Genomic DNA, 23,403 nt, shown 5'->3' on the forward strand with positions numbered 1-23,403 from the left:
TGCATTGTCCTCGCCTCACACCCACGCTCAGCGCAGCCTATTCCTTAAAGCCTGGAATATACCCCATGCCCAAAGATTCGATGCGACGCACGGCTCGATTCAGGTAAAGATAGCAATGTATAGTCAATAATATATAATAATCGGACTAAAAATGGGCCTAACGCCGCCCACGCATGTGAAAGAAATATTAAAGAATAGTTTATTTGCTTATTTGTTTTTACCCACGAAAAAAACATCTAGCTTAATTTAATTTTTCCGTTTCTCAAACAAAACAAAATAACAACAACAATAATAATAGTCTAATAATTATAAAATCAAACCGTTTGTCACTCAAATAAATAAAATATATAAAAAAAAAAACATTTTTTTTAACAGCAGAGAGAAGTGCATGTGGGTGACATAAAACAATTGCATGTGCATGTCAGTGCTGCTATATTGTTAGCTAAAACTTTTTAAAGGCTCAAATGAAATAAAATAAAAATTTAAATAAAAATAAAACAAATCTATTAGATTAAAAACTTAAACTGAAAATAAAGATGCTGCCTCCACAACAAAATAAATTAAATAACTAAATTAAGTAAGTTCTAAAGAACAACAAAAAATAAATAAATATTCTGTCAAATACAGAGTTTTAAACAGTATCTGCGCCGCAAAATACGTCGTTGTGATAACAAACGCCGTAAAAAACGTGCGAAAATACGCCAGTGACGCCGTATTTGACGGCGTTTTAGTGTGTATGAAAACGCCGTTTTTTACGCCGTTCATGTTGCCATATGACGGCGTAAAAAACGTCGTTTTGGTTGCACAGAGAACGCGTTACGGCGTTTTGCTAATAGTATAATGAGCCACGCCCACTGATTCCTACAGCCAGTACGTATGAACGGTTTTCCAATCGGCCAATTGTAATGCTGCTCATTAAAACTGCTCAGTCGGTGCCACATTATTTTATATTTGCCCGTTACATTTTTATTTTGAGCAAATCTGAGTCGTGATACTCTGTTCGTGTTTTCTGGATAATCGCAAATGTCAGTACAATTTAAATGAATTAAAGATTGTTTAAAGCAGTGGGTCTCAAAGTGTGGTGCGAGTAGCACTAGTGGTACTCAGGCTCCCTCTAGTGCTACGAAGAGGAATCACTAAATGAAACATTAATGAACGTTAATAAATTTTAATTTGATCTTTATTTGAGTAAAGTTGTTTTTTTTGGTTGTGTTGTTGTTGTTTTACATCTAAGTACAGTACAGTTTTTATTTCACTTTTGGTACAACAGATTTTAATTCAATCATTTTTTTTCATTTACCGGTATGTAAGCACAGTACAGTGTTAATGCTCAAACTGTGTATTTACAATGTTGAAGTGGCTGACAACAATAAATAAAACTGCCTCGTGTAAAACTGTGCAGAGCTGTAGCTGAATAGTTAGGCCTACGCTGCTGAAATGTAATGTTGCTCATTATGGTGCTGCTTGGAGAGCCAAATATTTTCTGAAGTGGTTGGTATAAAAAGTTTGAGAACCACTGGTTTAAAGAAATGGTATAAAATGAATTCATGCTTTTTAAGAACTTCTCAGTAAAACATTTATTCTTTCCCCTTGTAGAGTCATCAAGGATCCAACTTATTATGCAATAAATTATGCAAAAAATATTTGGCAGAAGAGCTGGGCCAACAGATGAAACTGGTTCACTTTCATTAAATGGACAAAACATAGACCTAACCTTTTCAAGTTTGTTTAGAGTATGTCCCGTTATACATTATTACTTTCATGTTTTTATTTCTTGACTCCAAAAAAAAAAAAAAAAAAAACTGTCCCCAAAACATACAAATTTTTTTTTGGGAAAGTTGGTCATGTTTTTACATTTTTATAGACCCAAATAAGTGCTGCTTGTGGCAATGACTTTAATAGTCATTATTTTAATATGTAAATATGTTAAGATGTTGTAGTAGTCATTTTAATTTTAGGTCATGTGAATCAATGTCTGTGTTTAGGTCTTCTGGAATGTTGGTGAAATAAAAGTGCCAAGTTTCCACACCAAATTTGTTTTCTAATTTATTATTTAACAGTCAAATACATTCAGATCTTGCCCCACAATTTTTAACAGAGCTGAAAGGAAACAAAAAAAAAAGAAAAAAAAAAGGTGACGCTTATACCTTCCCAAATCCGAGAGATCCTTTTATTGCAAGGAGCATTAATTCCCTGAATTCCTCTTCTTCTGACACACCTCTTGGCAGGTAGAGAGTCAGGGCACAGGTTGAAGCATATGGAATCCTTCAGGTAGGCTCCTCTTGGTCATAACATTCCACTTGGCACTTTTGCTAAAAAGCAAATTATTAACCACCACCTCCCACAACTGGCCACAGGAGTTCAGCCCAGAAGTGAACTGCTGGATCTTACTAGCCAGATTCAGATTTTAGTTTTGCTTTAAATAAGTTATAGGCTTAGCATTTAAAATAAATGTTGTTCGTAAATAATTGCAATATAATTTATTTTATGACATACAGTTAATTAAAACACGAGGAAGAGGGTTTTTCCTAATAGCAGGACCTTTGCAAATGTTTATTGAACTGAATCAATATAACAAGTACGGTATTTTGAGTGAGTTTACTATTAATAGTAACTAAAATTGTAACTATTTTCTCATTTTGCTCTATTTTGACAAAAAGAGTCCAAACAAAGCCACAGCAGAACAATGTCCTCTTCAAGCAACAGCAGCCTTTGGTATTAAATGATTCACTTTATTCCTCATTGAATGAATCAGCCATTTGAATTAATTATTTAATGTCTTACTCTAACCTCTCTTCTTTGAAAATTTACATTTCAGGATGCAAAATGTTCAGCAATATAATAAAAGAGATAATTAAGAATAGAATAAGAACATTCAACTTAGTGCTAAAGACAGCACACAAATCCAAGGTTCAGAAACAGGGGTGTCTTAACTCAGTCCTAGAAGATCACTGTCCTGCAGAGTTTAGCTCAACTTGCAATACACCGGACTAGAAGTTTCCAGTATGCTGTTGAGGGCTTGATTAGCTGAATCAGGTGTGTTTAATTGCGGTTGGAGAAAAATGGTTGCAGGACAGCGCCCATGTTTTATATAATCTGAAACAAAGCAATCCTTACCTCACTAAAGTTGATTGTAGTACACCAGAATCTTCTGTCAGCTGTCAGATTTCCACAGCCAGTAATAATGAACTGTTCTCACCCAATCAATGATGACCTGACTCAGACCAGACTAGTTTACATCCGAGTTCGATTGTTATTTTAATCACTCGATTGGTTGGTTGGTTGATAATGATATGAAGATGGCCAGGAGAATCTTTATTTTGCGTTGTCAGCAGAAGCTGAACAATTGCACTCGACAGCTGACAGAAGATTCTGGTGTACTACAATTTATACAGGTCTATAAAAACCTGTATAGAAGGGTTTAGAATAAATGATGTGAGAATTTTTCATTTTTGGGTGAACCATCCCTTTAATCATTCAGGATTATTGAATATGACAAAATTAGTGCAGGGGTGTCTAAACTCTGTCCTGGATAGCCACTGTTCTGCAGAGTTTACCTCCAACTTACCACAACACAACTGCCTGGAAATTTCCTGTAGGTCTAAAAACCTTGATTAGTTGGATCAGGTGTGTTTAATTGGGGTTGGAGCTAAACTCTCAGGACAGTGTCCCTCCAGGAGCAGGATTGGACAGCCCTGGCTTAGTGACTTTAAAATGTTAATTAAGTTTTAGAACACTTAGCCTACACCTTCCCAAAGCCAAGAGATCCTTTTAGGGCAAGGATTTTAATTTAGTTAGGCAGTTTAAATTAGTTTAAATTTGTGTATATTACATAGCTACTATTCTGGATTGACTTCAGTCTTTGTTAAAATGTATCTATCCTTAAAGTTCTGTGTAAGTCAAAAAATGTTCTTTAGCGACTATTTGAAGTTAGACTCTTCTCATTTTAAATTTCTTCTTAATTAAGGCTACTACTACCTTGAAAAATTTTATAATCACAAATGTAAATTTTCAAAGAAGAGAGGTTAGAGTAAGACATTAAATAATTAATTCAAATGGCTGATTCATTCAATGAGGAATAAAGTGAATCATTTAATACCAAAGGCTGCTGTTGCTTGAAGAGGACATTGTTCTGCTGTGGCTTTGTTTGGACTCTTTTTGTCAAAATAGAGCAAAATGAGAAAATAGTTACAATTTTAGTTACTATTAATAGTAAACTCACTCAAAATACCGTACTTGTTATATTGATTCAGTTCAATAAACATTTGCAAAGGTCCTGCTATTAGGAAAAACCCTCTTCCTCGTGTTTTAATTAACTGTATGTCATAAAATAAATTATATTGCAATTATTTACGAACAACATTTATTTTAAATGCTAAGCCTATAACTTATTTAAAGCAAAACTAAAATCTGAATCTGGCTAGTAAGATCCAGCAGTTCACTTCTGGGCTGAACTCCTGTGGCCAGTTGTGGGAGGTGGTGGTTAATAATTTGCTTTTTAGCAAAAGTGCCAAGTGGAATGTTATGACCAAGAGGAGCCTACCTGAAGGATTCCATATGCTTCAACCTGTGCCCTGACTCTCTACCTGCCAAGAGGTGTGTCAGAAGAAGAGGAATTCAGGGAATTAATGCTCCTTGCAATAAAAGGATCTCTCGGATTTGGGAAGGTATAAGCGTCACCTTTTTTTTTTCTTTTTTTTTTGTTTCCTTTCAGCTCTGTTAAAAATTGTGGGGCAAGATCTGAATGTATTTGACTGTTAAATAATAAATTAGAAAACAAATTTGGTGTGGAAACTTGGCACTTTTATTTCACCAACATTCCAGAAGACCTAAACACAGACATTGATTCACATGACCTAAAATTAAAATGACTACTACAACATCTTAACATATTTACATATTAAAATAATGACTATTAAAGTCATTGCCACAAGCAGCACTTATTTGGGTCTATAAAAATGTAAAAACATGACCAACTTTCCCAAAAAAAAATTTGTATGTTTTGGGGACAGTTTTTTTTTTTTTTTTTTTGGAGTCAAGAAATAAAAACATGAAAGTAATAATGTATAACGGGACATACTCTAAACAAACTTGAAAAGGTTAGGTCTATGTTTTGTCCATTTAATGAAAGTGAACCAGTTTCATCTGTTGGCCCAGCTCTTCTGCCAAATATTTTTTGCATAATTTATTGCATAATAAGTTGGATCCTTGATGACTCTACAAGGGGAAAGAATAAATGTTTTACTGAGAAGTTCTTAAAAAGCATGAATTCATTTTATACCATTTCTTTAAACCAGTGGTTCTCAAACTTTTTATACCAACCACTTCAGAAAATATTTGGCTCTCCAAGCAGCACCATAATGAGCAACATTACATTTCAGCAGCGTAGGCCTAACTATTCAGCTACAGCTCTGCACAGTTTTACACGAGGCAGTTTTATTTATTGTTGTCAGCCACTTCAACATTGTAAATACACAGTTTGAGCATTAACACTGTACTGTGCTTACATACCGGTAAATGAAAAAAAATGATTGAATTAAAATCTGTTGTACCAAAAGTGAAATAAAAACTGTACTGTACTTAGATGTAAAACAACAACAACACAACCAAAAAAAACAACTTTACTCAAATAAAGATCAAATTAAAATTTATTAACGTTCATTAATGTTTCATTTAGTGATTCCTCTTCGTAGCACTAGAGGGAGCCTGAGTACCACTAGTGCTACTCGCACCACACTTTGAGACCCACTGCTTTAAACAATCTTTAATTCATTTAAATTGTACTGACATTTGCGATTATCCAGAAAACACGAACAGAGTATCACGACTCAGATTTGCTCAAAATAAAAATGTAACGGGCAAATATAAAATAATGTGGCACCGACTGAGCAGTTTTAATGAGCAGCATTACAATTGGCCGATTGGAAAACCGTTCATACGTACTGGCTGTAGGAATCAGTGGGCGTGGCTCATTATACTATTAGCAAAACGCCGTAACGCGTTCTCTGTGCAACCAAAACGACGTTTTTTACGCCGTCATATGGCAACATGAACGGCGTAAAAAACGGCGTTTTCATACACACTAAAACGCCGTCAAATACGGCGTCACTGGCGTATTTTCGCACGTTTTTTACGGCGTTTGTTATCACAACGACGTATTTTGCGGCGCAGATACTGTTTAAAACTCTGTATTTGACAGAATATTTATTTATTTTTTGTTGTTCTTTAGAACTTACTTAATTTAGTTATTTAATTTATTTTGTTGTGGAGGCAGCATCTTTATTTTCAGTTTAAGTTTTTAATCTAATAGATTTGTTTTATTTTTATTTAAATTTTTATTTTATTTCATTTGAGCCTTTAAAAAGTTTTAGCTAACAATATAGCAGCACTGACATGCACATGCAATTGTTTTATGTCACCCACATGCACTTCTCTCTGCTGTTAAAAAAAATGTTTTTTTTTTAATATATTTTATTTATTTGAGTGACAAACGGTTTGATTTTATAATTATTAGACTATTATTATTGTTGTTGTTATTTTGTTTTGTTTGAGAAACGGAAAAATTAAATTAAGCTAGATGTTTTTTTCGTGGGTAAAAACAAATAAGCAAATAAACTATTCTTTAATATTTCTTTCACATGCGTGGGCGGCGTTAGGCCCATTTTTAGTCCGATTATTATATATTATTGACTATACATTGCTATCTTTACCTGAATCGAGCCGTGCGTCGCATCGAATCTTTGGGCATGGGGTATATTCCAGGCTTTAAGGAATAGGCTGCGCTGAGCGTGGGTGTGAGGCGAGGACAATGCAGATAAGAAGCCCAGACGCCACCGACCCTAGAAGTGCAGTGTTGCTCTTTATATGAGATCTATATTTGCAAGAAATATAGTCGCAACAGCCAAACAATATGAAGAAACGATGTGACTAAATTGCAGAGCTGTATCAGATGAACTCTTATTCTGCTTTAGGACAGACAGTGAAGACAGGCTGAGTTGAAAAGTGGCGTTTCAGGGCCGCTCACGCACAAATGCATAAGATCATTTTTATCCACAAACAAAAAAATACGAAAAATATAGCTTCATTTTCGTTTTTTCCGTTTTTCAGACAGAACGAAATATTAATAATAGTGATGTAATAATAATAGAATCAAACTGTCACTCCTCTTTTTTTCTTTTTGTAACTGGTTTGATTTGATCATGTCATATCCTCTTGGTCTGAATGCAATTATTGGATAGAATATTGTAGTAAGATTGGAGATTAATCCAAATAAGCATGACGTTACAGTAAAAATATTACTATACATTTAAAACAGTGTATTCTTCGAATTTCAGTAGCGTGCAGATGCTCTTTTATGTCAGGACCACGGCGACAGCAGCTCGGACAATCGCTTCGCTTGCTCACATTATGTAATCTATAACAGGAAAATCATACTGTTTTTTATGAAATGTTGTTGAGAAAGAAATGTGTCGTTTTAAGGACGTAACATCTCGTTATTACGAGAAAATATGCCGTTTTAACTAAACAACTCATTATTATCATGAGAGCGGAAAAAAATGATATGTGTGGAAGCAATGCCTCAACGTATATTTGTTTGTTAAACAGCAAATAAACTCCCCTGTATACCAGAATCAGTTTGGAGCGGGGCTCGAACCAGCGGTTGTAGCGGTGTATAGTGGTCAACAAGACTAGGACCATTGCCTCCAACTTCTGTAGCTGCACAGCTTTTACACACTCTCTGGTCGACTTCCGTTATCATGTATGATTTCTTGTATTGGAAATTAAATGACTCAAAGCTAATTGAATATTTCGAACCAGCACTTTATGTATATACATAAAAGGTATTTGGGTAGTAAATGATATATAAACTAGGGTTTGTAATTGTTAAATAATTAACAGTTACATTCAAGTAGGATAAAGATGTGTAATCGGCCTATGTTCAATGTTTGTAGCGATTAAAATATATAAAAAGTTACTTAATATTCCTATCAGTTCACAGGCACTTCTTCCGCTTAAACGATCTGTGGTAAATTAGTCTGGTCTGGTTCTGTTCGTCTTTGATTGGGTGAGAACAGTTCATTATTACTGGCTGTGGAAATCAGCGGGCGTGGCTCATTATACTACAAGGAAAACGCCGTAAATAACGCGCGCTTTTGTGCATTCAGAACGGCGTTTTTTACGGCGTCCTGTGGCAAGCCGACGGCGTTAAAAGCGGCGCTTTTTACAAACACTAAAACGCCGTTTTTTGCGGCGTTTTTTTACGGTTTACGCGCGTTTTTTACGGCGTCTGCTATAAGGACGGCGTATTTGACGGCGCTAATACCGTTTTAAACGCCGTAAAAAACGGCGTTTTGTATGCAAACGCGTTTAATCTAGGCGTAATTCTGACCCTTTTGGCTTGCCATACGCGTCAACACTGAACCGAGCTCTCGTTCAGGACGTTCACTTCCTCCTGGACCTGAACGAACAAATTCAAATCGCAGTTTAAATAAACAGAAAAAAGAGCGAAAAGCGAAAGAGCTCAATTCAGCAGCGCGGTGTTGTTCAGGGCAAGCAGAGACGCGTCTCAAAGTCTTCTTGCTTTTGTACCGACAACAAATACATACAAAATATGTCGAAATACCCGTGTTGGAAAGTGTGTTCGAATAAGTATGTGGTTATGTCTTAAGTGAAAGTAAAGAGTTGCAAAAAAAAATCGGATGTGTATCATCATAATGGATGCGTTTGTCTCTTAAAGGGACCGCGCCTAATTTACTAGCTCTGCTGTCAGAGTCTTTAATGTATGAAAATGAAAGTAAATCACTCACTGCTCTTGACTGATTTACCTTGTAGTACAAGAATTTATCCAAAGTCAATCCAAAAATCAGATAGAATTGTTTTACTAGTGGGTGCAGGCCACTAGTTCATTTATGTAAGTGAGTATGGCAAAATAGTGATCTGTGAAATATTATACCCACAAATTCTTAATACTGTAGGCTACCAGTGAAATTGATTAAAAAAATAATAATTAAGGACCTGCCCATGTTTTGCTTAAGTGTTTCTTTCTTTAATTGTTAATGCAACCTTTTCACACCACAGACTGAACCAAATTAAGCATTTCTTGCTTGGTAACTGTTCAACAAAGTATTGATAGTTGTGTAAATATTGTCATACTGACAGCTGTCTGAAGTTTTGGTTGATTCCATTACATATCTTTTTATCAAAGTTATCCGAAATTTTCAATATGAATTTGTTCTGAGTTATTGTCATATATTATTACCAGTTTCTAAACTACAGCAAATAAACTGTGATTATGTGAGAAATGTTGAAGGTGTCTGAATACATTTTGGTTTGATTGTGTATTTTATCTTACAGTGAAGACTATGCAGTGCTATTTTAAATTAACATAAACAAACTTAAAAAAATGTAAACATTATGTAAATAGCACAAATAAATAAATAGAATGAACATACAGTACAAATTAAACAATTTTAAACAGTGTGTAACTGCATCATCAATACAAACCATTGTGCTTGGACCCCTTATGATCTCCTTGATTTAAAATGCATTGTTTCAGTTATCTTGTGTGTCGTTGCCCACAACGTGACGGTGGCAGGACTGTGAAATACATACACGAGAAAAATAGGCATGACTTATTTCACATCCAGCTAGACAACCCTGTCATAGCTGTTATCATAGCCCAGGCTTTTTATTAAAAAAAGAAAACAGCAAGGGAGCATGGAAAAAGACTGTTGCAGGTGTATTTTTTTATGGCATTATTATGTGTATTAATTTTGCAGCGGGGCAACTCAATGTTGGGCACACAAGTACTTTGGCTCTTTTGCTCCATGGCCAAGATGGCCAAGCCAACATCAAAGTTAGTTTACTAACTTTTAATTCTAGTTATTATTATTATTATTATTATTATTATTATAAATCTTAAGTCCAGTAAATCCTCTCTCCAATAAGCCTTACAATTCATTCATATCAGTAAAGCAAATTTTGCAGGACAAATTGTGTGCCAAAGTTAGATTGGGGTTAGGGGTTTGTTCAACTCCTTAAACTAAGGAACAAGTAATGTTTATTAACTAGATGAGTACAATTTTATCGATTGATTTGTCCGTCATCTTGAAACGGTCTATGTATTGTCACTCACAGTAAAATTTGGATACACTTTCACAAGTAAGAATATGTTGGTTTTTATTAATATTACAGGTTTGAAATTATAGTACCTTTTTAAATGTCATGTGAACTAAGGTGTTTTTTTTTTTTTTTTTTTTTTTTTTTTTTTAGCAAAATTATCTGGTGAATTCTACTGCAGATATTGATATAGATATTCATACTTGCATATTTCTAGGGGTAAAGAAAGACCCTAGCAATTTTCTCTCGAGTGTTCACAGATCTGCTTTGTCCATTCCAATATGGCGGACGACATACACCGAAAACTGCCAATAATAGGGCATCAACAATCTACCTATATATATATCTATGACAGCAGCCTCTAATGCCAGTTGTTTTACCACTGTGCTATCATTGCATAGATAGATAGATAGATAGATAGATAGATAGATAGATAGATTGATAGATTGATAAATAGATGATTTTGCTTGCTTGCTTGCTTTATTGTGTTTGTTTCAGAGACCCATATACTGAATCTTCATCTTAACTCATTATAGTATACTGTCTGCACAACTAGTACGGACAATATGAAGCATTAAGAAGAATGTTCAAAGCATTCTTCATGCCAGAGCTTGTTCTCCACGATTCGTTGATTCTACATGGATTCATGTTTGTTCCTTAATGAAAGGCATTGCAAATGGATGTGCAGTGTGATTTTTTATGCCCTGCACTGGTGAGGGAAGTATGCTAAACCAAACATAATGAGGCCTTATTGTTAACTCTGTATAGAAGGTTCCTCTACATTACCTGCATTTGTAAGGAGAGTGCAGTGAGGCATTGCAGATCGCTGTGATAATGAGAGAAACACTGCACATAACAAATCATTGTCTTCATGGGTGAGCAACAGTTCTGAAAATATTTTTATACCTTGCCATTTTGGAAGGAAAACCACAGCAACAGCAAAATATGTTTTATGTATATATATGTAAGAATAAGAATAAATAAATTAATTAAGATCAGTACCAGGCTCTGTATTAAGCTACTGTAACATTAAGAAACATAAAAATGAAAATCATTTGAAAAGCCCTATTCAAATAAAGTTACTTATCATGTCTTTAACGGTGTTGATGGCAGTAATATATTTCAAATCAAACATGAGAATAATTAATTACTAGGATAAATTGATTTCAGGTAAAACACACCAGTCCTGTTGATTTCAGCAAGTTTAAAATTCTTCTTTCCACAATATAAAGACGGACCACATTGTCATATTTTTACATAATCACATAAATTGACTGTAGGAAAGCAAAGTCCTGTCTTTCTCTCTTTTACAGAGTTAACAATTGTCATGCAGTAATGAAAGCCTAGAATTTGAAATCTTTTACCTAGTTTAGGTACTCTTTTTAAAAATTAAATCTGCTCTGGGCTACAACACAAAAAATATGAGAAAAAAAAAAAAAAAACATGTAAGTAATGAGCAAGGCTGTAGCAGGGGTTTGCGGGGCCCCGGTGCAGGTTGTACCAGTGGGCCATGTTTGAAATTGTTTAATTTGTATGTTTGTTCTATTTATTTATGTGTGCTATTTACACAATGTTTCAGAAACTGAAACTGAATAATCATATGTAAAAAAGCACTGCATAGTCTTCACTGTAAAAATTAAATATACATTCAAACCAAAATTCATTCAGACACCTTCAACATTTTCACAGTTTATTTGCTATAGTTTAGAAGATAGGAATACAATTTGACAAGAACTCAGAGTTAAACTGACAAAACAAATTAATCTTGATAATGTCAGATAACTTTGATAGAGATGTGTTTAATGAATTACAATCAACCAAAAATTCAGACAACTGTTAGTATAACAATATTTACACAGCTATCAATACTTTGTTGACCAATTACCAAGCAATGCTTAATTTTGTTCAGTCTGTGGTGTGAAAAGGTTGCATTAGCAATTGAGGAAAAAAATAAACAAATAAAATAAAACACATAAGAAAAACATGGACAGTTCAATGTGTCTGAATAAATTTTGGTCCCAATTATTACCATTTTTGTTTTTATTATTCATTTCACTAGTAGTCCACTGTATGAAGAATTTTTGGGAATAATATGTCACAGTTTGCTTTATTTTGCTATTCTCAATTACATAAATGAATTATAGTGACCTGCATCTACTAGCAAAAAAAAGTAAAAAAAAAAAAAAAAAAAAAATATATATATATATATATATATATATATATATATATATATATATCTGGTGTCTAAATAATTTTAGTTTTGACTGTGCATGAATTCTTTAGTAATTCAGTCAAGAGCAGTGAGTGATTTACATTACAGCAGCTAGTAGCTAAATTAGGTGGGGTCAACTGTTATCAACTGTTTACTTTCACTTAAGAACATACTTTCCAAGACAGGTATTTTTACATATTGTGTATGTACAAGAGTAGAAAGAGGCTAATTCAGTGTTCAAACATTTGGAGACGCCTCTCTCTGCGTGAGTCTTGAACACCAGAACACCACGGGTGCTGAATTGGGCTCTTCCACATCCTTTTCTGTTTGTTTAAACTGCGATTTGTATTTGTTCGTTCAGGTGCGGGAGGAAATTTGAGTGGAACTTTGCAAAGGAGAGTTCGGTTAAATTTTGCTGTCTGTGAGATGCCGCTTTCTGTGTGCGCACCGAACAAAGCGCGCAAGTAACCAGCTACTCAGTTGAGCTTTTCCACGTCTTGTGTTTTGGCCGGAAACACTGGGGTGGCGCCCATGATGGCTGAAGGCTCTGACATAATGTCCATGAAGGCTGGAAACTGTTATGACATCCAGGTTCAAGGCTCTGAAGTGGCAGCCATGACGTGATGAGACCACAGGACAGGAAGGTGCTGAAAGGATAGGACTAGTGACCATTATATATATATATATATATATTATATATATATATATATATATATATATATATATATATATATATATATATATAAAGACTAAAAAAACACAGAGAAGCATTGGTAAACATTACTCTTCCCTATTAAACTACACTACCCTAATATTACACATATAAAACGTATCCCATTCAAATAGTGCCAATAATGTCCAAGATAAACAGCTAATGGTATTTAACAGCATTCTCAAAATCAAAGTGAAAATATTTCCAGGGCAATATTTTGGTGGACACAGATGATGGCTGAAGGCTCTGACATAATGTCCATGAAGGCTGGAAACTGTTATGACATCCAGGTTCAAGGCTCTGAAGTGGCAGCCATGACGTGATGAGACCACAGGACAGGAAGGTGCTGAAAGGATAGGACTAGTGACCATTATATATATATATATATATATATATATATATATATATATATATATATATATATATATATATATAAAGACTAAAAAAACACAGAGAAGCATTGGTAAACATTACTCTTCCCTATTAAACTACACTACCCTAATATTACACATATAAAACGTATCCCATTCAAATAGTGCCAATAATGTCCAAGATAAACAGCTAATGGTATTTAACAGCATTCTCAAAATCAAAGTGAAAATATTTCCAGGGCAATATTTTGGTGGACACAGATTGCTGTTTCCTTGTGAGAGAGTGCTAATGTGAGGCTAACAGGGTCTAATTTTAGTGTCCACAGGTGACGTATCAGTGTGTTGGTGTGTTTTCACCTGTGTGCAAAGTCTGCCATCTGCTCCACGGCTGTCTGGATGACTAGAAGCAGTCTGATTATAAGTAAAGCTCGTCTTGACTTGCTGCCAGTGAGGGATGAAGTGAACATCAAAGCTTAAACCAGACTATGTTCAAGCAGGGCTTAGATCTGTCTCTTCATGCTTACCAATGCTCCAGTGTTGTTGTTTTTTAATAATATGAATTGCAGAGACAAGACTGGCCTATCATACAGACAGTCACCTAGTGCCCTGACATGGCCACATGATGGTCCATAATAAATGAGCAGATCATTATTTCCAACACAAAGATCTTCTTATAACAATATTTATACAGCTGGGGCCCATTTCATGATCTTATCTAGGGCTGCAAAAAATATTTGAAGCAACTCCAACATACAATCTGTTCATAAAGACTATGGAGAAAATTAGAGTTTTAATGACACTTCCTTTTATTTTATTTAATTAATATTATTGAACACATATAATATAGCTGTATATCAGTCAAATTCTGTATTAATACAGAGTTGCTTGTCAACTATACACAACTTGCAGTCGAACTACTGAATGTTGCATAAATTGTTTATTATGAAAGTGACGTGACATACAGCCAAGTATGGTGACCCATACTCAGAATTCGTGCTCTGCATTTGACCCATCCAAAGTGCACACACACACTGTGAACACACACCCGGAGCAGTGGGCAACCATTTATGCTGCGGCGCCCAGGGAGCAGTTGGGGGTTCAGTGCCTTGCTCAAGAGCCCCTAGGTTGTGGTATTGCCTGCCCGAGACTCAAACCCACAACCCTAGGGTTAGAGGTGAAACTCTCTAACCACTAGGTCACAACTTCCCTATCATAAGTATTATTATTCCATTTAAATATTTATTCAGATTATTCTGTCTTTTCATGTAGCTGTTCATAATGTGTATTATAAATGATTTTATCATGGTTAAAGGGGTTTCTGTCTTCAAGTCATACTTAAGAACATCCCAAAAGTAATTATCATGTAACTTCCACTCATCCCTGTGATTTGCTAGTAACATTAAATGAGAGATTTCACATGAGAGTGTTTTAAATAAACTGCATTTGCCGTTCTGTTCAGCTAATTCAAAAATCCTGAAACATCTTGTTAAACTCACGTGAATTATACGTTTCTTGTAGTGCCAATTTCATTATTTAAAATTCATGATAATCTGTGGCCTAATGGTTAGAGAGTTGGACTTGTAACCTGAAGGTTGCAGGTCTGAGTCTCAGTGCCAGCAGGAGTTGTAGGTTCAGGGGGATGGATGAACAGTGCTCTCTTCCACCCTCAATACCCATAGCTGAAGTCCCCTTGAGCAAGGCACTGAACCCCCAATTGCTCCCTGAGTGCCGGAAAAAATAGCTGCCTACAGCTCTGGGTGTGTGTTCATTGTGTGTGTGTTCCGTACTCACTACTGTGTGTGTGTACTTGGATGGGTTAAATGCAGAGCATCAATAAGTGAGTAAAAGTCACATGGTGAGTAAAGTCACCAACCCTCTGGTGCTGGTGTTTCATAGCTGTAGAGTTCCAAACTTGCATGGGCATTAATCTTGTCACAAAAACTGCATAGGGAGCTTCATGGAATGACCGAGAAGCAGCAGGCAAGCCTCACATCACCAAGTAAAATACCAAGTGTCGGTTGAAGTTGTGTAAAGCATGCAGCCACTGGACACTTGAGCAGTGGAAGTGTGTTCTGTAGATTGACTAAACACACTTCTTTGTCTGGCAGTCTGATTGAGTCTGGGTTTGAAGGATGCCAGGAGAACATTACCTGCCTGACTGCATTGTACCAACTGTAAAATTTGGGAAGAATTTGAGGAATGCCCTTTACTATTCAAGCTTGACTGTGCCCCAGTGCACAAAGCAAGGTCCATAAAGACATGGTTGGATTAGTTTGGTGTGAAATAACTGACCCACACATAGCCCTGACCTCAAACTCATCGAACACTTTTGGAATGAGCTGGAAATGAGATTGAGAACCAGTACTCCTTGTCCAATATCAGTGCCTGACCTCACAAATGCCTCTACTGGATGACTGGCGAACATTCTCACAGCAGCACTCCAAAATCTTATGGAAATTCTTCAAAGAGGAGCGGAAGCTGTTATAATTGCAAAAGGGAGTCCAACTTCATATTAAGGTCACTGTATTTATAATGTGATGTCATTGATGTCCATTTTGGTGTAATGGTTAGGTGTCCCAATTTTATCCATATAGTCTAGATAGTAGAACTTACAAAAATGAAGTCAACTTTTTTTTTTTTTTTTTTTTTTACTTCTTTAATTTACTCCAGGCTAAAAATAATCCAGTCCATTTAATTATTACAAGTATGAATGGATTAATTAAATAAGAAAACTACTTATTTGGAAACTGTTGTCTGCCTTTACAATGGTTAAATGTGTATCCATTGTTTCTATGAGGAATTAATTGTGCATGTCAACAGACCACAACAGCAAACAATAAAGAACATCTTTATTTGTTAAGTTTAATTTACTTAATGTAAGAATAAAGGATCATTGGTAGGTTCTCTAAGCCCTTGGCGAACTGTCACAGCTGCACCAACATAATACTTATTGATTTTACATGATCAGGTGAAGAGGTCACACAGCAATTAGTAAGGGGATTAGTCAAAAATCTGCCCGCCCGACTGTGACGCAATGTCATTTTATTTGTATTCATAGTCATTTGTTCTTAAAGTTGTACACATCAGAGTGTAATGTCAGCAGGGTAACTTTTTAGTTTAGCCGAATTCCTCATCCTGAAGACATTTTACAAATTGGGCCTTATCCTGTGAGATTTAAATGGTGCTTTTTAAACATTCCCTGAAGTGTGCACATTGTGGCAGATGTACAAGGTATGTTGCTGAAGCATGTAATGTAAGCAGAATTTCCCTCAGTGCATCTCACAACTGCCTTTTTATTGGAGTGATTAGGTCTCTGAATTAATTAATTATTGCGATTAGTCATTTTCCAAAACAACACACAAGGGCTTAGTTTTTAAGTCGTACCTATGTTTTTGTAGTTTGATCTGGCTCTGAGATAAAATGTCACAGTTGAGGAACAATTTCAATCAGATTACAGATTATGCAGACAAGATTTAAGAAATGAAATCTGTTAGAACTAATCCAACAATATAACTAATCAGCTTACTCTTTGCCTCGCAGCATGTGCAATATGGTTTTCAAAAAACAAAAACAAAGAAAAACAAGATCAAAGAAAATCATTTATAACCTCAAATATTAGCTTTTCTTAAAAAAATAATGCATTTTATTGATGTGAATGAGTTAGTACGTCACTAGGATAAAATATGTACAGGAGTTATGAAGGTCATCACTGTGTGAAGCATCATATCATAAAATTAGATCTCAGACCAGAAACTACTCCACCATGACTCATGAATATGTCAGACCCCCAACATAAGTTGGCTGTTTGAAAATTCTATTTCACAACTACTTAAAGATATGCCTTAGAATTCATAAATATTTATGCCATTTCCCTGCCTCAGTTATGTAAAATGATTCCCGGGTGTAGATGCTGTGTAGTATCACATCTCTGCACAAAGCTTTGCCAGCAGCATTACTAATTACTATAATTAATTATCTATGTTTGGCATCAGTGTGTGTCACCTAATTAGCAAATGTGGTTCTATTCACTCATATTTCAATGGTTTGTCGATGTGTAAAAAAGAGTAAATTAGCTTTGTAATACGGCTCTTTTGACCCTCTCAACCTTGAAAGACAACAACAACAACTTGTTTTTTATATTTTCAAAGACTTCAAGATTGGTTCTTTTTTACCACAGTATCCAGCTTTCATCTGAAAGTTGTGAAGGTGATAACATAATGTATTTTTTTTTTTTTTTTTTTGAGCATCAACTTTGGTGTGACTGATGAAATGTTCTGTGTTACATTGATAACTTCTTGGCCTGTCAGTGCTGTGATGAGTGTTTCATTCCTTCACTCTTCGCCTTTTTTTGACTTAAAAAAAGATGGAGAAACAATGAAGGGAAAACACTGTTTTTATGAAGTAAAACTATAATTGTTGGATCTGCACAAGAGAGTGGGAGTTGAGATTGAAATTCACTGGATAATGTTTAATTGGCTATTAATAATGTCATATTTAATCTGCACTGTATGTAGAATTGGTTTTATCCAACCTTTTTCTTGTCTAATGCATACGTCCATGGTTACTGGAGGTTTTTCTTTTTCTTTTCTTTCTTTTTTTGTGGACAAAATGTTGGGCTTAATATAAGTTTTCACACTTACACGTTTAACCAATGAATTTTAGTTGGATATTTATTAGAAATATAATTTTTCAGATATATTTTAGATGTACCATCAAGGCAAAATTATGCTGGAAAAACAAGGCAATTATGCTCAGAGTTAGTTCTGGTGACATTGTGGTGTACTTTGTTTCCAGTGTAGCTGATAAACTAATATTTGGATTGGATTACAAAGTCATACATAAAAATATATTGTAAATGTAAACTTTAAGATTGACAAAGTGGATTTCTATTTGCATCAGTTGACCTGCTCTCTAAATATATAATGGTGCAGATAAGACGTCAGAACCCAGAAAACTCATTCGCAGATGATTTCTTTGAGTTTTTCTTGTGGGGTTTTTCAATTTATGAGTAAAATAAAGCCTATGTTAAACATAACTTGACATTTTCGACCTTTATATTTTGATGTTTTGTTCTACAACATAAACTAAAGTACATCTATGTAAACCTTTGGGGTTCTGACTGACACCATTCTATTGCCACCAGGCCATTAAAACATATTCGTTGACCAACCTCATTTATTATAATAAATACAACCTAATTTAGCCGTTTGCTGAGTAGAGGTGTACTATTAGTTTATTTCAGAATTATGCGTTAACACTGTTCAATAAGGTATCATTTGTTACCATATGACAGTACCTAAAACTAACATAACTGAGAAAACTTGGTTGGCTGGTCTTAGCTGGTTCCTCAGACTGCTGCAGTTCAGCTTGTCCTCCCAGGCTGATCGGGTAAACAAGTGGTCAAAAAAACTCTAAAACCAGCTATGACCAGGCTGGAAGACAAGCTAAAATAAGCCTTGGCATTGTTCAGTAAACAAACTTTTGAATGGGGTTATTTTAATAATTTCAGCATTTTTTTTTGTCTTGTGGACTAAATGTTAATATCTTTTATGTACAATATCTTACTCAGGACAGTACTAAATAAAATATAACATGCATTTAGTATGATCTCTCAAATTTTTTAAAATCACTCATATTTTCACAGATTCTGCAAAGGGTGCCACTGTATATATATATATATATATATATATATATATATATATATATATATATATATATATATATATATATATATATATATATATATATATATATATATTAGGGCTGGGCAAGTTAACGCGTTTTTATCGCGTTAACGCATTAATTAATTAACGCCGACAATTAGTTTATCGCGCGTTAACGTACTTTTTATTTTGAAAGTCCGTTGCTCACTGCGTTTCACTACACATAGCTAGACTGTAATAAAACAACCGAATACAACACAAACCATGGGTCACAGGAGGGGTGGGATGTTTATCAGTAGGCTACTTGCTGCTTGGGATGAGCTACAGCGCAAAACAGAAAATCATGTCCAGAGCCGAATTCCATCTGGTTGGAATGGCTTGTATAAGCGACTCCTTCTTTTGTCTAAGTTGAATTTGTTTTGTTCTAATTCTGCAGCACTCGCTGCACTGTGCTTAAATGGCCAACAACCTTTCTGCATTTGGCCAGGACGTTGTCAAACGCGCTGTTGTGCAGATATACTATGACAGAACACTGGAGACTGTGCGCGTCGCAGAGGGCGTGTTCAAAAAGCAGATGTCTCGCAGCAGCTATCGTATTTCTTGCGCTATCTGTGCTAAGTGTGCTGACTTTATTTGAAATGTCCCACTGATGTGCAACAGGAATAAAATGTTTAGCGCACGTTTCAGCAAAATGTCTCTCTTTATCATCTCAATACAAATTTACTTAATTTTTATTTTATTTTATTTTTTATTCTTTTATTATGTTTTGTGTTTTCTTTCGCTGTCATTCTGTTGTACTGCGGAGCTTCTGTCACGAAAACAAATTCATCCTCATATGTGTAAACATACCTGGCAATAAAGCTCATTCTGATTCTGATCTGAAAATGTGAATGACCTTGTGTGTCTAAGCAACTGGCTAGGTGCAGATGAGTAAGTAAATGTAAAGTTGGAAGAATGGATAGGCTAAATGAAGTTAATTTTGTCCACTCAACCTGCATCACTGAAAGATTTTTTTTTTTTTTTTTTGGACTCTCTTTAAGGAGATTGATGTTGTTGCTCGGAAGGGGGCAGTTAAAATGTTATGATTGAGGTTCTGGACATAATTTATATATATATATATATATATATATATATATATATATATATATATATATATATATATATATATATATATATATATTACAAACTAAACAAAACTTTAATGTTTTATTTAATAAAACATTAATGTTTTATTTATACGTTAATGTTATATTTAATTTGATTACATGCATTACAATGTTTAAGTTAAGATTTACAAGAAATGTTAACTGCTACTAACTTTTAACTGTTGTAAAAAAGCACTTTATTTGTTTAAAGTTTTGACAAACAAAATTGTATTGCACTTTTGTTCATACAGTAGAACTTTGAAAGAATACAATTACACAATACACTACTTTTGATTTCATTATTGAATTTTGCGCATACTGCGATTAATCGTGATTAATCGCAGAAAATCATGCGATTAATCGCGATTAAAATATTTAATCGTTGCCCAGCACTAATATATATATATTGCTGCTTCAGTAACGCACATGGACTGCATACGCACTGCAGACGGATTATGTGTGAAACAGACGTGCGTCTTGTCGAGGTTTCCATTGGGAAGCTTCTTTAATAAAAAAATAAATTAAAAAATCCCTGAACCCGTCGGCTTCAGCTGCATCCATGTTAGCACGTCACGTTTGATGTGGTAATTTCACAGTAGGCAAACACACAGGTTTAAAGATTAGTTCTCGCCCCCTACAGATTTGGCTAGGTATACATCCGCACTAAAATATCAAGGTGAAAGTCATCATAGCTCGCGTAGTATAGACTCAGCTCCCAACCCAACTTTGAGAATAGATTAACAGCAATATTTTTTTATCGCCCGAGAAGAGTCTCCCGTTAACGCAGCACGTTAACGCCGTTAATGGCCCACCACTAATATATATATATATATATTACATAAAATATTATCTTAAGAAAATATTAGTGGTGCTTGCAAATATAAAACCACGTTGCTAATGTCGTTTATTTAAATTATATATATATATATTTGTTTTTTACATTTTACGTTTGCAAGCACCACTCATATTTTCATAAGATACTATTTTGATTAGAATAGCTAAAATTTATTGCAAAGTGTGAGGTGAATCTTCTCCTCACAGCAGCACACTGTTATTGTGGTTGACTTTCATCACAGTGATAGATTGTGCAGCATCTTATAGCATAAATCATACTGGCCTGCAGGTGTGTCCTTGATACTGTATCACAGTACACAGTACCCCCGGGCTGCGGACCGGTACCGGTCCGTGCGTCACTTGGTACCGGGCAGCACAAGAAAGAATAAATAACTTACATTAAAGCTGCAGTCGGTAACTTTTGGCGCTCGAGTCTGACGGAAGAACATTGTAGCCAGAGCTACTTCACTCTGTTTACATCTATGGCAAGTCACGCAGGTACAGTGCTACTCTGCAGCGTTTCCGACCCCAACCAGATTAAAATAGTCTGAATATAAACACCCATTATAAGGGTACTGTAGTGATTCAGGAAAAGACGAAAACACGGTTTGGGAAAATAGATTCATGATGTACTCGTTCATTATATATATTTTTTTACATTTTCGACACAAAACAACACTGGCACAACCCTGCGCTGATTGGACCAGTAGAGCGGGGCCAGTGGATTTTTGCATAGACAATAAAATAAATGGACACAGAGACCCCATTGGATTCAACAGAGAAAAATGAAGTCAATTAGAAGCAGGGGGGCAGGGTTTCATATTTTTTTGATGTATCCCTGGGCGCCGCCATTGGCTAGTTGACCCCAACCCGGTGTTAGCATTCCATTGACTCCCATTCATTTTGGCGTCACTTATTAATCAGAATACCAATATTTGCTCCCATTCACGCTCGTCTTCTCTGGAAGATTCGGTGGGTGATTCAGATTTCTCTAGGCACAGTGAATGGAAGACTTACAGGTTGCTCACGTGACATCTACTTCATCAAGCTCAGTTTGAGTCGGCACAGTACGCTTGACCCCCAGGAAGTAAGTGCTTCTAATTGACTTAATTTGTCTCCGTTGAATCCAAAGGGGTCGCTGACGCCAAAATGAATGGGAGTCAATGGAATGCTAACAGCAGGTGGGGGTCCGCTAGCCAATTGCAGCGCCCAGGGGTGCTTCAAAAAAATATGAAACCCTGCCCCCCTGGATTTTTGCGGTATCTCATATTTTTAAGGCATGTTTAAACGTCACAGAGTCAGTGAGCGTCAGGGGCAGAAAGGATGTTATTCATGTTATGTTGTTGGCGTTATGTTATAAGGACGCTGCTAATAAAGTTGCTTAAGAATAAATCGTGGATCCATGTTTATTACTATATTTACAATATACCAACGTTTTTATGACAGTAGTATCATTTTAATTTGTTGTATTTATCCGTCACACCTTAAAGCTCGGTCCGTGAAAATATTGTTTTGACATCAAACCGGTCCTTGGCGCTAAAAAGGTTGGGGACCGCTGCTGTATCATATTTTGATGATGCATTTTAGTGTTGTCTTGTGATGTTTTATAAAATGATGTGATAAAATGATCACATCAATATGAAAACTTCCTTTAGTTTAATGCATTATAATCTGTCTCAGCAATATTTTATTTGATTGTACCCAAGTGCAATTATGAGCAGTGTTTAAAGAGAAGAGGAGTAAATCTTATAAATGTATTGGCTTATCATGGCTGCAGCATTTCATCAGTACATCAACCCGTCACGGATAATACCAAAATAGAATGTGGTGAGTTACAGTATGTCAGTGAAAGACATGACAACATCGAAGAGACTACAGCTTCAAATAGGCCTAAGTGACAGACAAAGTGACTGATAGCAGCAGCATTTACATAAAAGTGTGAATCTCTAGATGGATCATAGTGTTGAATCTCTGAAGACAAAGAGTGTGGCAGAATACTGAAGGTATTTTTTTTTTCTGACATTGGAAAAATAACAGTAGTGTGATAAATGTTCAATTTTACTCCATATTGACCATTAAATCTATCTATATCAAGCTAAAATTGACTAAATCATGACCTTGTGCTTACAAAAAATGAGGTGGTACATTGGTACAGTGAGGTGAGCTTGATTTCACCAAATACAACATCGCTGAATTATATATATATATATATATATATATATATATATATATATATATATATATATATATATATATATATATATATATAACAACAACATGCTATTATACTTTTTACCATAGTTATCTATATTCCATTGCTGCACAATGAGGTGGATCCATATTCCAG

At 35.2% G+C, this 23,403-nt stretch overlaps 1 protein-coding gene across 1 annotated transcript in view; it reads left to right on the plus strand.

Moving 5' to 3' along the window:
* LOC127933551 (leucine-rich repeat and fibronectin type-III domain-containing protein 2-like) overlaps positions 1-23,403 on the plus strand; it is a 115,645-nt gene that overhangs the window by 28,299 nt on the left and 63,943 nt on the right. The window lies entirely within an intron of this gene.

This window comes from Carassius gibelio, chromosome A17 (assembly GCF_023724105.1).
Source record: "Carassius gibelio isolate Cgi1373 ecotype wild population from Czech Republic chromosome A17, carGib1.2-hapl.c, whole genome shotgun sequence".
Classification (NCBI taxonomy): domain Eukaryota; kingdom Metazoa; phylum Chordata; class Actinopteri; order Cypriniformes; family Cyprinidae; genus Carassius; species Carassius gibelio.